Genomic DNA, 15,077 nt, shown 5'->3' with positions numbered 1-15,077 from the left:
AGTACAAGTAGATTAGGATGGCTTGTAAAATATATTTGACCAGGATAAGACGACTTGCCAGATTGAAGGATCTGAAGGTCCAATTGGAAATTTTTTTCTCCAGCTTGTTAATCAGGTCTTCCCACGTGGCCTGGGAGAGAGGCTTGTATGTAAGGGGAACACAAAGGTAAGTGGAGGGGATGGTACTAATGGGAACGACTGGGAGTCTAGAGATTTTCCTGTGAATGGGCAATGGAGTGTTAAATAAGAAGAACTTGGATCTCTCGGGGTTGATGGAGGTTCCAGCTGTAGTAGAGAAGTCAGGCCAAATGGACATGAAAGAGGAAGCTTATTTGATAGATGGGAGGCCCATGAGAAGGGTGTCATCCACAAATTGCTTGTGCATGGAGGGGGCAATAGAGGCATGGGGCTGGAGACCAGAGAGCTTATTATCTTGCAAGGCAACAGAGATTGAGTGGCTTAGCCCTTCAGCCATTATGACAAAGAGGAAGGGAGAGATTGGATCCACTTGCCTGATAACCCTGGAATGATTAAAGGGTTGTGAAGGTGAACCATTCATGATGATTGAGAAAAAAGATCTTGATCCACTTGATGATATCTATGTGGAACCCAAACATTGTTAGGACCTGTCTCATATAGTCCTAACTAATTTTGCCAACAGCTTTGGACATATCGAGCTGAATCATCATACCATGTTTTTTTTATGGTTTTAAGAGAGTGGATAAGCTCATGAGAGAGGATGATACTATCCGTGATTTTCCTTCCTTCCACATAGCCAAACTGTTGATCGAAGATGAGGAGAAGGAGGATGAATTTAATTCAATTGGCAAGAAATTTGGAGATTATTTTGTAGATGACATTGCAGAGGGTTATGGGCCTAAATTTGTCTGGGGAATCAATAGAATTTCCCTTGGGAATCAAAGTTAGGAAGGTGGAGTTAAGGGATTTAAGTAAAGACTTCTGAATTTGAGATTATTCCACAAGGGCATGCACCTCCAAATTGAGGATAGCCTAGCAAGATTTGTAGAAATAAATGGTGAAATCATACAAACCTTGTGCTATTATGTTGGGCATCCCCATGAGCACATCTTCCACTTCCTTGAGGGAGACTTTTCTTAGCATAATTTTGTTATGTTCCTCCATTAGGTTTTTGGAGATATGCTTGGTGATTTTTTTAATGTCGTGATCCTGGTCATTACTTGGCTCTTTTAGAAGATAGATGAAATAGTAATTGAGCTCCATTTCCAACTCCTCTTGAGAGTGAATGAAGTAACCATATTGGTTCTACAAAGCCAAAATACTATTGTTTCTCCTATGTTTTATCATTGTTTTATGGAAAAAAATCATGTTCCTTTCCCCACATTTTAGCCATTTTATTTTGGATTTTTATTGCCACAACTTTTCTTCCTAGATGGCTCTTTCCTCCCATCTTTATTATAATCCTTGTTCCTCTTACTTACTATTCTCCGTTAGCCCTTATTCAATTATGTTTTGTTGGAGAAGTTCCAATTGATGCTCCAAGTTTTTTTTATCTATGGTAATGTTGCCAAATGTTTCTTTGTTCCATTTTTTGATTTCCTCTTTGATATGTTTTAATTTGTTGGAAAGTTTACATTTTCTTTCCAATTCTGATGGGAGTGTACGTCCACCATTGTTTCATTTTTTCCATGAAGTCCCAATGATCCAACCAGAAGGCTTTGAATCTGAAATGTTTATTTTTTGAACCATTAGGAATTTGAATCTTAAGAGAGATTGGTCAGTGATCAGAGCCTACTTGTGGTAGGATTCTCACCTCTATTTTCCAGGAGGTTAGATAAGTTGTCTCAGATAAAAGGAAGCGGTTTAAACGGGAGAAAATTTGATGGTCTCCTCCTATTCTGTTATTCCAGGTGAAAATACCATTTCTGGTGGGAATGTCAATGAGGTTGAGGTTTCCAATGGTTGTGAGGAAAGCCTCAGAGCCCTTATAAAGCTTCCGGATACCTTCTTTCTTCTCAAACAAGTTTGTTATCATATTAAAATCACCAGCTATGATTTTGAGAGGATGGTGTAATGGATCGAGGAGATTGGATATGCTTTGAAGCATTTTGATTTGGTATGTCACCTTGTGCGGGGCATAAATATTAGTTATGAAAATGCTCTCATTGGTACCTATGATTCTCAGGATCACTATTATGGAATGGTGAGTGGCCAGAGAGGATATGAGGTCAAATTTGGAGTTTGTCCAAAAAGTCATTATACCCCCCACCATACCAGTAGTCGTGTTGGCTAAGGAGCTATATGGCTTGAAGCAAGAGTTGAGAAGGAGGGGGGGTGAAGCAACCATCGTTTAGTTTCTTCAATTAGTAGGTTGTCAGGATGATCAAACATGATTCTATTTTTTAAGATACGTTTCTTCCCAGGACTGTTTAGTCCTATAATATTCCAAGAGATGCAATTCATTGACATGTGGATGGGTATAGAGCTAGAGCCTGTACCTTTCCTTCGTTCATTAATTTGGCACCCAGTTCTTTGAGGAGATGACTCGTGGTCTTTCAACCTCGATTTCGGCTTAAGCCTTTGAGGTTGAGTCCTTATACTGGAATATTTGCTAATATGGCCATTGATGTTGTGGTTTCTTATGCTGGATGGCGATCTTGAGTTTTAGGTCTTCTTAGAGGAGATAAGATGCTTTGATTGTTTGTAGCTGGTGTTCTAATATGGCATTTATTCCATTTTGTTTCCATTCCTCTACAATTTTTGCATGGTATACCCTCTCCATATCTTTCTCTATGGCACTTTCCTATAGTGCTTCCTTTATTTCTATTTTCTCCATTTCTGTATCCTCTTATGTATAATCCTTTCCTCTGTTGGTATGACCTGTGTCCCTCTCATCACATTCGTTGTCTACTAGGATCATTTCTTCTTCTCCTACCTCATCTCCTATCAGTTCGTTAGGATCCATTTTCTCTTGGGTGTTGCTCAATGCATTAAACTCGTTCTATCATGCTTCTTTAAATTGGCTCTTCTTGGGAATAGCCTTTTTTCTGTTGTTCTTGTTCCTCAAGATGACATTAGTAAATCCTTCGCTATCTTTTCTTTTACTTTCTTTCTCTTGCAATTGAGGGGTTTTATTCATTGGACAATCTTAGAAGAGATGCCAATGCTCATGACACTTTCTGCATCATAAATGAATATGTTCGTAGTCTATACTTTGTATCTAGACTTTGTCCTTACAACCTAATTTAATTGCTTCTTGTCGGGAACTAGAGACATCTATATATACACATATTCGGGTGTAGGAGACATAGTGACCTGCTTTGGTGCCTTCAAACATTTCGATGTACTCCCCAAGCTAGTCTCTGAGAAATTTTAATACTAAAGGAGCCAAATAATCAATTGGTAAGGGGTAGAGGCATACCCAGACTAAAACCCTTGTAAAATCCTCCTTTTCTAGTGTGAATTTGTCCCTCCAAAATCTCATGTATAAACTAGTTGAATTGTAGAAATAGGGTACTCCTTTAAATATCATGTCTCTATCTTCTAGGAGGTCAAATATAACTGTAAGGAATCCTTTGGAGCCCAATGGATGTATGATCTCCCCTTTGGGTGTCCATTTGCTTTGAATCCACTAGTTCAGGGCCCTTTTAGTGGACTAAATGCCCATTAACTTGCATATTACTCCATGTTCTTGCATGTATTCCCTATATGCTACTACCGCGGGGGCTTGGATTTCTAGTTTTGGGATTTTTTTGGCTTTGGGGTTGCATTTATTCTTAGTCTTTTTCCCATGATCCTATGGCTGCTCCTGAGTTTTTGAAGGATTTACGTTAACAGGGAAGGGCGTGTCTGCGACCTTACCTTTTTCTGCATGAGTATCCTTGATTATCCTTTTCATTGTATCTTCATTCCTCTGAGGCATTTGTTTTTGTTGTGGGTGTGTTGTTCCTTCTTTGTCATAGTTTCCTCCTGGAGGCATGCAAAAGACAGAGCTGGAGGCAAACTTTGTGAAGAAGGAGGCCTAGTGTGGTGGCCGAACTGAGACCATATCCTTGAAGGAGCAGGCACCAGGATGTTGTTGCGAATCAGGCATATAGGATAGGGCATCAAACGCATAAAACAAAGGTGCGAGGGGAGGCCGTGGAGAGCGCTCAAACCCTAGACAAGAATCTTCAGGTATATAAAATGATGAATATTTAACGAAAGATCCATTGTAACTTATATGTTGATAACAATTCACCTTCATAATTAAAATCCTAAGGTTAGAATGTGCAGTTAAAAAGGGGAGCTTTGGAATTATGTAGTAATTCCCATCATACAACTCAATAATAGTACTAACAACCGATTCCATGATGGTGTATTGGTGAATTGGTGATGTGAGTCTCTCTTATCATTTGTATTTAATATTCTCTAATTAAAATAATAAAATAAAATGTTGAATTTTTATTAGTGATTCATTGGAGCATAACTGCATAAAAGAATATTGAGCATTGTGTTTATTTAGAGAAAGTCCCATGTTTTTTTTATGAGTTAAAATGATGTTTAGTTATTAACATCAAATGAAATATCTAAGTCGAGCTATTCAAAATCATTGCTTTACTGTGATTGAAGCTAAACCAAGATGAAACTAACTTGTGATATTGACCACAATCAGAATGACAGACATTGTACATAGTGTTTTCTAGTGGCTCTGTCGTACCACTAGGAACAAAGTATCCACAGAGACACAAGCCACACTATACATATGCCATCAAACGCAGCTACAAACCAAGCAGTAAATCCACCAATTAACAACTGTATACAATAATGCAAGTGCCCATACAAGGCAACTAGAGGAGGAGCACACAATAGCTCGCACATTGCACCCATATTTAACAAATTGGACAGATGAATACAAGTCAGTTTATTCTGATTGACGTGTTATGGAAATGGATGTATGAAATTGAAATCAGATTGATAGTTAGTCATGTCAAACCATCAATCAACAAAACCCAGAGAAACAAAAAATAAACGGAAATAGACATTGACTTGCGACTGAAACTGGGTCAGATGACTGGTAAGTCTATCCATTCCCCATAACACAAAATAAAATCATTTCATTAATGAGATGGTTCATCTGCAAGTGCACCCACAATGGAAACACCATATCAAAACCTCCCAAAGATTTAATGGTTACTGGGTTTTACCTTTACACTTCTAAACAAAACTTCTTAATGAGTGAGAGTGAGGGTTTTCTGATCGAATCCCATTCTACTGTTCACAATTTTTTTTCCCTCAAATTTTTGAGATCCTAAAAATAACTGTCCAATATTATAACATACCAACTCTCTCTAATCCTCTTCACCGATTTCGAAAGGAAGACCAATTCCAAAGCTTGCCTTGAATAAACTGCGTTCGAATACAGTAAAAAGCTCTGACATCTCATTATTTATGGAATATCCTACCATAATCCTATACCTAGTCTTGGGAAGGCCAGGGTTGCATCCAACGTAGGCATGTGTCAAATTTCCCTACCGGCATTCATATTACTAATGCTACTACAACTTATTATATCAATATAGCTTGAAGTATATTGAGAACTATCTAGAGATATGGATAAACATCTAAGGCTAAGGATAAGTGCTATCCACATGCATGGAAGGCATTATGCTATTGCATGCATCCCTAGAGGATTTTGTAGCAATAAACTATTTCGAGAATGAGCACTCTCCAAGCCACCACACCCGACCCACCTCCAGATCAATGAATAAGGAAAATATAAAAGCAACATTGTGGATTTAAAATGGAAAAACCCGTCCTCAAGATGATTTCCTCAGGCAAAAAGAAGGCATTTTTTTGATTTTAAAGGTGTTGTTATGTTTTAATTTAAAACACAAAAAACGCCCACTTATTCAATGGATCCGAGTAGTAAGCCTTGCCAAAATTGACACCAGAGACCATGGTGGGGCACACCCTCCCAACATTCTTATTATGAATTCACTCACTAATTCTACTTGCCATAGAGACCATGGTGGGGCACACCCTCCCAACATTCTTATTATGCATTCACTCACTAATTCTACTTGCCATCGATGCATGTGAGGAAATTAAATTCAGAAAGAAGGATTTTCGATTTATCCAAGACACCATATACTCATTCTCAATCCACCTATCCAACTCCATATTTTCTAATTTAGGCATCCTCAAATTATTTTCACTTTCAAAATCCAACATACATGCAACCCCAACCATAGGCAAAGAGCTAATGGAATAAAATTGGTAATACCATGATATAAATTTTTACAAGCCCTTTTTTAGAGAAAATGCAGTGCCTCTTGCATAGATCCCCCATCCACGTTCTTCATATACACCAATTTGATCTCCTTTGCATGGATTATTATCAATTCTGAACTGCACTTCTCCAAATTGACCAGAGTGGTGCAAAACCTTGCACTCTCCTGAGGGGACAAAGCCTAAAAGTATGCCCCTATTTATTGTCATTTTCATCACAGTCCCACCCTGATGGTCAATGTGAGCACCAAGAGGATAAATTTATTATTGAGAGGCAACCATTATTACTTTTTCTACATCACACCCTGCCAAAGTAGCTGTCGACCTTCTAACTCTTTCAACCTTGTGATAGGGAGAATGGATCTAGCTTTGAGCTAGCCAATATCTAGTTCCAAGCCAGATTTACTAACACCCACGTTCTCACCTCACAAATTTGCAATGAATGTGATTATGCCTTATTTGGTTGGTGAATCAACATAAGCCCATCTTTGTATAGGAGATAAATCGGTTGGGGTGATCGAATTAGTATATGGTGAAACACCACTTTTGTTGACCCATCAACTACTTTACCTACATAACTTACTACTATATTCTTATGTTCATATAAGCAGCTTGTTTAATACGAATAATTATTGTAATTGTTAGAATTTATTCTCATGTAGAATGGATTCATATATTAGTAGGATTTTCTTGTGGTCTGTCTTTAGGTTTAAAAAATATTGACTATGATCTAAAGGAAGAAATTTTTAGAAATTTTTGTTTTTCCGACATAATATTAAAACTTCTAGCAATTTTGTTTTGCAATCACAAGAATAAAAATATTGCTTAAAAAAATCTCAATATAGCCGTGTAACTTTTGAAACTGATTGTACCATTCTTTCTCCTATACTTAGTAATCTGAATCAAGGTTTCAATCTTATTTTGTTTTTCTTTTTTCAGTTCAAACTTATCTTTGATTTCAATATGATATATATATATATATATATATATATATATATATATATAAACTTTTGAAACTGATTCTACCATTCTTTCTCCTATACTTAGTAATATGAATCAAGGTTTCGACCTTCTTTTGTTTTTATTTTTTCAATTCAAACTTATCTTTGATTTCAATATAATATGTAGCAATATATATATATATATATATATATATATATATATATATATATATATATATATATGCTATTAACATGCCCCTCCAACAAATTATTTTCAAATTTAATATCAATAGTTATGAGTTCTAATGCCTTAAGCCACTACTCTAGAACTCATTGGAACAAAACCTACAACCCATTCATATCTGATAGGGGTGGATTGGCCCATATGCTGAAATGTTTGAACTTAATGCGTTGATACCATTTGTCACATACCCCCGTGGTACAATACCACCAACTACCTACTATGCTCCACTCGATCCATGATGTGGACTCTTAGGTTCAATGAATAGACTTTAATACTACCTTCCAAATCAACCCTTATGCATGTATTACAACTCAGAGGAACAATCAAACCTAGGCATTCAACAAGACAAGATTATGCATAAAGACTTCCTTCCTTTGCTAACTCAACATCAACATTAATGGAAATGTTATCATAAATATATTGTAGCTAGCATTATCATATTCCTACTACCATAGTCAAATGTATTTCTAACATATATATCTTATGTAATATGAACAATTAGCTAAAAGAGCCTCATTGGATGCAATTTCCTCCATGATGCATAATGCATAGCATAGATGACTTGAACCCTAGGCTATACAATTTCAAGCCTTAGAACATAATTATTAACCATACATAGTGTCTCATACATAATTGTTTGTCGTCCTAAAAACCGAGATATCACAAAAGTTTAAAGATGTGACAACATAAAAATTATTGTTTAGTTCCCACATATTATGTTCATTCAGTAAATTTAAGTTGGATTATGTTTATGTGCAATAATTGTCACATGCAACCATCTATAAATATATCATAAACAAAGTTAACACAACCAATTCTACTCAAGCATAGCAGTCACATGCAATTTATTCAATCATCTAATAAGAAAAGACAACTCAAGAAAATTCTCTCGTATGCTAAATTAATTGAAAACATACAAAGTAATGGGTCAACATAGAAAACGTCCCATGCAAACCAAACTATTTGAAACAATGTTACTTAGAAAACCGAGCACTGCCACCCAACCTAGAACTGGATTTCACTAGTCCCCCCCTGAGCCGAGATTTCTTCCCATGGATCAACTGCCAGCTATTGATCTCTTCAATGGGTATTTAATACCCCCTTTCATGATATTAGCATCGTTACACTTTTATGGATTTTTTTTTGTCCATTTTCCTAGGCTTTTCTTGCAAAATATCACCTTTCTCTCCCATGAGGCTTTTCCTCATAAAATCTTGCCTTTCTCTCCTGCATTTATCTTTTCTTAAAATTAGCATATTTATTTAGATAAGTAAATTAATGGATAATTATCTGCAATACATCAAGGTTATCTAGAATTGGATCAAGAAGCGCTAACATGAAATATTTATCATCTCCCATTCACTAATGGGATTTGGCAAGAATCTCATCTCTTGGTGTCTTTCTTTTCCAAGTGATTAAATTATTTTATTTATTTAATATTAAAGTATTTACTTTTATTTTTACACATCATACCCATCTTTTCTTATCTTAGGTTACCAGAGTTTTACATATAATGGAGGGGTGTTATAGACCGGTCCCTGCCAGTCGGGTAGGGCTTGGTAGTTTCCATCACTAACCCCCGCCATCTCAACCATCGATCTTAAACCCTAGTCCTTGATGCACTTGATGACTAACACCTGGGAAGCTAAAGGAATGTGATGTGATGGGAGGGATGGCCATGTGCCAACTCAAGGACTGGAGGGCTCGACGAACACTTTGAGTCAGTTTAAAGACTTGTGGTGGCAAAGAAATATATTGAATCATAAGTCTATTAAAAAATAAAACAAAACCAATTAACAATACTAACCAAGAAGGAGGGGTGATGCGATATGTAAAAACCCATTTCTTAGACAACAATCTATCTAATGATAACAAGTGGGACTCCTTATACCATTATCATAATATGTGTAACATTACTAAGGGCATCTTCTTCCTTCGCTTTTCATGTGTTGGCAATGTCCTTCTAAATTAATATTTATTTGGTGACATATGGATCTAATATTTATGGAGTTCGATATTACGATATAGGTATTAGAATAATGTTGATTACCAACAAGGTGAAGTCAAATGAATAACAAGGTGAATAACAAGGTTTGAATTAGTAAAATTAATAACCTTAATTTTTTTTTTTTTTTTTTGGTAAATTATGAGGGTGGGAAGCATGTTACATGTATTCACATAAGATATAAGAAAATTTGAAGTTCCAAAATTGTGTTCTCATACACCTAAAAAAATAAAAAAATTGATTTGTGTCAACGATTTTCAAAATCAATATCAAAATCACTAATATTTAGAAAAAAAATATCCATACTTAATACAAGAAAATTTAAACTATCAAAAAAGGGGGTGATTCTACACCAACATTTTTCAAAATTGGCATGAAAATCACTAATTTTTTTTTAAAATTGTGCATATTTCATACATAAGAAAAATTAAAATGTCAAAAACGTGCTCGAAAAAAAATGTTGATGTTGTGCTAGCACTTTTTGTAATAAGGATGAAAATCATGATTTTTTGGGACAGCAAAAAAAATGAGAACTAGAACCTGGTAACGTTTTGGTTAAGTTTGTAACTTTGTTTTTGTTTGGTTAGTATTTTAGCTATGTTTTCAATGGTTCCCATCATGTAAGATAGGGAGACTTTAGGGTTGTCCATAGAATTGTTTGTTTCACTTTTGTTTATGGTTTGTTGGATGTCCTTGTTGATGATCTTTATTTTTTATCCATTATTTTGAAATACTTTACAAAGACGGCCTAGTTCATGAATTAAATGTTCAGGGTATCGTGTGAGTTTTCTTTCTTAAGACCTAGTATCCTAGCTTTTCATTTTTTTTAATGAAGGGTAACTGATTGTCTTTCTCAATCTCAGTAGTGATTTAATGTGTTCTAAAAGGCTACTGATGCGAGATATAAATTATTCAAGTTTCTCTTTCCCTCTCAATGATGAATTTAATGTGTACTGAAAGACATAAGATAGAAATTCTCCATCTTTATCTTTCACTTCAATTCACCAATATATCAACTACATATCTTTTCCATTCTTTTAAAATAATGATATTACCATTCTTAATGAAATTATTTTTTTTATTATTTAAAATGAATACATAAATATATAAATGAATTCAAAATTATTAAAAATATTTATTATATATAAGTTTAATAAATAAAATTTATTTTTTTACACTCAATTTTTGATGAAATAATGACGAATTAATCCACTAAAAAAACCCTCCATTTACAAAATTTATATTATAGTACGTACTTTAGTTCAAAATACATATGTCATTTTGGCTATTTTAATACATGTGCATGTAATTAGGAAAATACAATTTTGAAGACTTTATTTGTCGTTGTACGTTGGATTATATTGGAATAACTATAAGCCTACCACTTAATATCGATATTGTATAGCATTGGTATGTAATCAAGCTAATACAACTTTAAATAGTTAGTTTTTCTTTGACAAAGAATGAACGAAAAGTGGAGTAGAGATTGTTATTCTCAATATTCAAAATGGCTATATAGATTACATTGTAAACATCAATAATAAATGACTGAAGTAACACTCAACATTTATGTGGTAGAACTCAATTAAAACTGAACACTCTATGAAACCTAGTAGACAACATAATCAAATGTGATGACACCTAACTGAAAACCTATTGACTGTGAGATTAATATCTCAACATCCCCTCATAATTTCAACTGTTACATCTAGTGACACTTACAATGCCTAATTTTTCTCTTTTAATTTCGAATACATTCTTCCCTAATGACTTTGTGAAAATATCTGCTAGTTGATCTTTGGAACCCCAAAAATAAAGTACCATGTGTCCATCATTGGCAAGCTCACAGATGAAATGAAAACGGGTGTCAATGTGCTTGCTCGTTTTGTGGAAAAAAATGATTTTTTGATAAAGATATTACTGAATTGTTATCACAGTAGATTGTAGTTGGTTCCTTATGAATATTTGAAATATCTTTTAATAATCTTCTCAACCACACGGCTTGACAAGCTGCTGAATTTGATGCTACATATTTTTCCTCTGTAGAAGATATTGAAATGATTGATTGTTTCTTGAATGCCCATGAAAGGTTCTTTTGCAGTCATCTAGACTCCCTCAATAATCATTTTCTATATAACCTGAAAGTGAACAATTTTTAGAATGTGTATAGATCAAACCATAGTATATTGTCCCTGCAATATACCTTAAGATCCCTTTTTCAACCTTCTAATGAGAAATATTAGGTGAATTCATAAACGTGGAGACAAAATTTGTTGCAAAGATAATATTAGGTATAGTTGAAGTGAGACATAACAAGCTACCAACTAGACTTTTATACAGTGTGGAATCAACTAGTGGTGCTACATCTTCATTGCTCAATTTTGTGCCTTGATAAATTGGTGTATCTGTAGGTTTGCAATTGGTCATTCTGAACTTTTGGATGATACCAGTGGAATATTTTTGTTGACCAATGAAAATGCCATTACATATTGGTGAACTTCAATGCCCAAGAAGTATTTCATGACTCCTAGATCTATCATATCAAACTTTGTTTGCATTGCTGCTTTGAAATAGTCTAACATCATATTTCCTGTATAAATATGATCATTTACATAAAGGCATACAATAATAATTTTACCTTCATGCATTTTGGTATACAAAGTTGGATCATGACTTCTTTTGCAAAAACCACTTTTGATGAGATAGGTGTCAATGCAGTTGTACCAAGCTCTTGGAGCTTGTTTCTAACCATACAAGGCTTTCTTCAATATGTATACCTTATGATCATGTCCTACAACTTCAAAACCAGGAGGTTGCTCTGCATAAACTTATCCCTGCAATAGACCATTTACGAAGGTAGATTTTACATCAAACAAATAGAATTTCCATTTTTCTTGATCTTTTGTGGACAAAATGGTTCTGACAATATCTAACCTTGATATTGGAGAAAAGGTTTCACCATAGTCAATACCAAATTGTTGTGAGAATCCTTTGGCAACCAACCTTTCCTTATGTTTGTCAGTCTCTTCTTTTTCATTCAACTTGGTCTTATATACCCATTTTACACCAATTCTGGTTTTGTCTCTTGGGAAATCAGTTAATTCCCAAGTCTGATTCTTCTCTATGGAAACAATTTCTTGGTTCATTGAATATACCCAATCCTTTTCTTTAATTACTTCCTCAAAATGAGTTGCTTGAGATGAAATATATGAAAACATATTCTGCTGGTCAAACTCATGTTGCTGCTCAGATATTTCTTTGACGCTTCTTTTATTCTGATTTCCTTTTGAAGATGTTGAATCACTGGGGGATTCACTGCTTGGAAATGTACCATTTTCATAGTGGTATGGATCTTCTTCAACCTGCAATCTTGGTGGTTGTGATGGATAAAAACACTGACTTGAAGCTTCATCAACATGATCATACCAAGATTTATTTTCAAAAAAAATTACATCTCTGCTTAAAGAAAACTTCTTAATTAATATATTATAAAGTCTGTAGGGCTTTGACTCCTCACTATATCCTACAAAAATACATCTTTCACTCCTATCATCAAGCTTCATTCTCAGTTGCTCAAGAACATGTGAAAATGCTAATGATCTAAAAATTCTAAAGTGAGATACATTTACCTTTTTACCATCCCATTCATATTGAGGTATTGTATCTTGGAGAGTGATTGTTGGAGATCCATTCAGAAAATACATTACTATCGAAATTGCTTCAACCCAACAATTGTTTGATAACTTCTTCTCATGAAACATACATCTGCCCATGTTCATGATTCACTGATTCTTCATTTTTGCTTACCCCTTTTTTTGTGGAGTATATCTCATTGTGTTCTGCATTATGATTCCTTTTTGCTAACAAAAAGATTTAAATTCATTGGACTTTTACTCTCCTCCTTTGTCAAATATGAGTACTTTAAAAAGATTTCTACTATGCTTTTATGCTTCTGCTTTGAATTCTTTGAACCTTGAGAATGTATCTCATTTGTTTCTTAGAAAATACATCCATGTCTTCCTGCTATAATCATAAATGAATGTCAGAAAATAAATACTACCACAAATAGGTTGCATCTGCATTGGGCTACATATATCTATATGGACAAGCTTTAAAGGCTCTTTTTCTCTAGAGGAAGATGTGGGAAGGTTATCTCTTTTATGCTTGGAGAGAATACAATATTCACAATTACATTCTTTTTCATTCATAGTAGGGAAACGAATGATGATTGATTGTCTCTAAAGACGGCTAAGACTCTTGAATGGTATGTGCCCATATCTAGAATGCCACAGCTGAGACTCATCTATTCTTGACACATTATGGACAAAAGAATCTGAATGATTTCGACTTCTAAGAGTCAAAGGAAACATCATATTCTTGGTTTTTTCAACCTTTGCTATTAGTATTCTATTGGGAAGTTTGTCAAGATATAACATATGTTTTCTTGAAATATTACATCATAATCATGTTCCATCAGTTCTCTTACGCTAATGAGGTTATGCTTCATATTTGGAGCATAATAAACATCGGGAATGTATTTTTGTGGATTCTATTTAGTAAGAATAGGGACAATACCCTTTCCTTCATCTTGAATGCAAGAAAGATCTCCAAGACTAATTTCTGATGTTATGGAAGCATCAAGATGACAAAAAATTTTTGTTACATGTCATATGATTGTTGTAGCCATTGTCCATCAACCAAAGATCCTTATTGTGAGTGTCCTTAGAAATATGGCATGAAAGAAACATTATTTCATAGGATTCTCCTCCATTGTTGGAGAGATGGACATTGCCTGTGTGTTGATTTGATTGTTTCCTTTTGCATTAATGTTCATAATGCCTAAATTTCTTGCAGTAATAACATTCGACATTAGATTTTTTCAATGGTCTGCTTCTATGAGATTGGTTTTGTAGAGGTATCCATTGCTCTGTTGCATAATGATGTTCTGATCTACCTCTGCTTCAACCTCTGCCTCGCTTGTTTTCGGCTCTATATCCTTGCCTATGCCTCTACCAAATGGGAGTTGAGCTCTAAAAACTTGTTCCGTGGAATCTTCTACCAAGTTTAGTCTTGTTTTGTGTGCTAGAAGTGATCTAGTCAACTGTTCTAGTGAGAAAGTTCTAAATCTATGGATTCGAAAATGGCTGTGACAATCATGTCATATTTCCTTGACAGACTTCGAAGGACTTTCTGAACAATTTTCTGATCTGAAATGGTTTCACCGATGAAATTGATTTGATTGACTATTACCATGACTCTAGTCATGAACTGATCCACATTTTTTGTGTTAATCATATTTATAGTTTCAAATTATGATTTCATTGTCTGTAATTTCATTGTCTTCACTGTATCATTACTGTGATATGCAACTTTCAAGATTTCCCAAGCTTCATGTGATGTGGATGTGCGAATTATCTTGTCGAAAATAGAGTCATCAACTGAGTTTTGTATCCAACATTTGGCTTTGTGTTCTTTCTTTCTAAATTCAATAGTTGCATTCTTCTCGTTATTAGTCATTGTCGCCCATGCTTCTTGAGTCAGCTCTACATATGCAGTCTGAAGTGTATCCCATCACTAATTTTTGCCAAGACAGGTCGAGGTCTATAACAAAGTGCTAGAGAAAGCCATTTTTTCAAAT

The 15,077-nt window shown here is 34.7% G+C and overlaps 1 pseudogene; it reads right to left on the bottom strand.

Moving 5' to 3' along the window:
* Positions 1-6,037: 6,037 nt before the first annotated feature.
* On the bottom strand, positions 6,038-6,507 carry LOC149169961 (galacturonokinase pseudogene; annotated as a pseudogene).
* Positions 6,508-15,077: the final 8,570 nt, after the last annotated feature.

The sequence above is a fragment of the Pinus tabuliformis genome, chromosome 4_2, assembly GCF_031772625.1.
Source record: "Pinus tabuliformis cultivar Carrire ecotype Pingquan chromosome 4_2, CPIR1, whole genome shotgun sequence".
Taxonomy (NCBI): Eukaryota; Viridiplantae; Streptophyta; class Pinopsida; order Pinales; family Pinaceae; genus Pinus; species Pinus tabuliformis.
The sequence above is the reverse complement of the archived record's forward strand: the minus strand, read 5'-3'. Positions and strand labels throughout refer to the sequence as shown.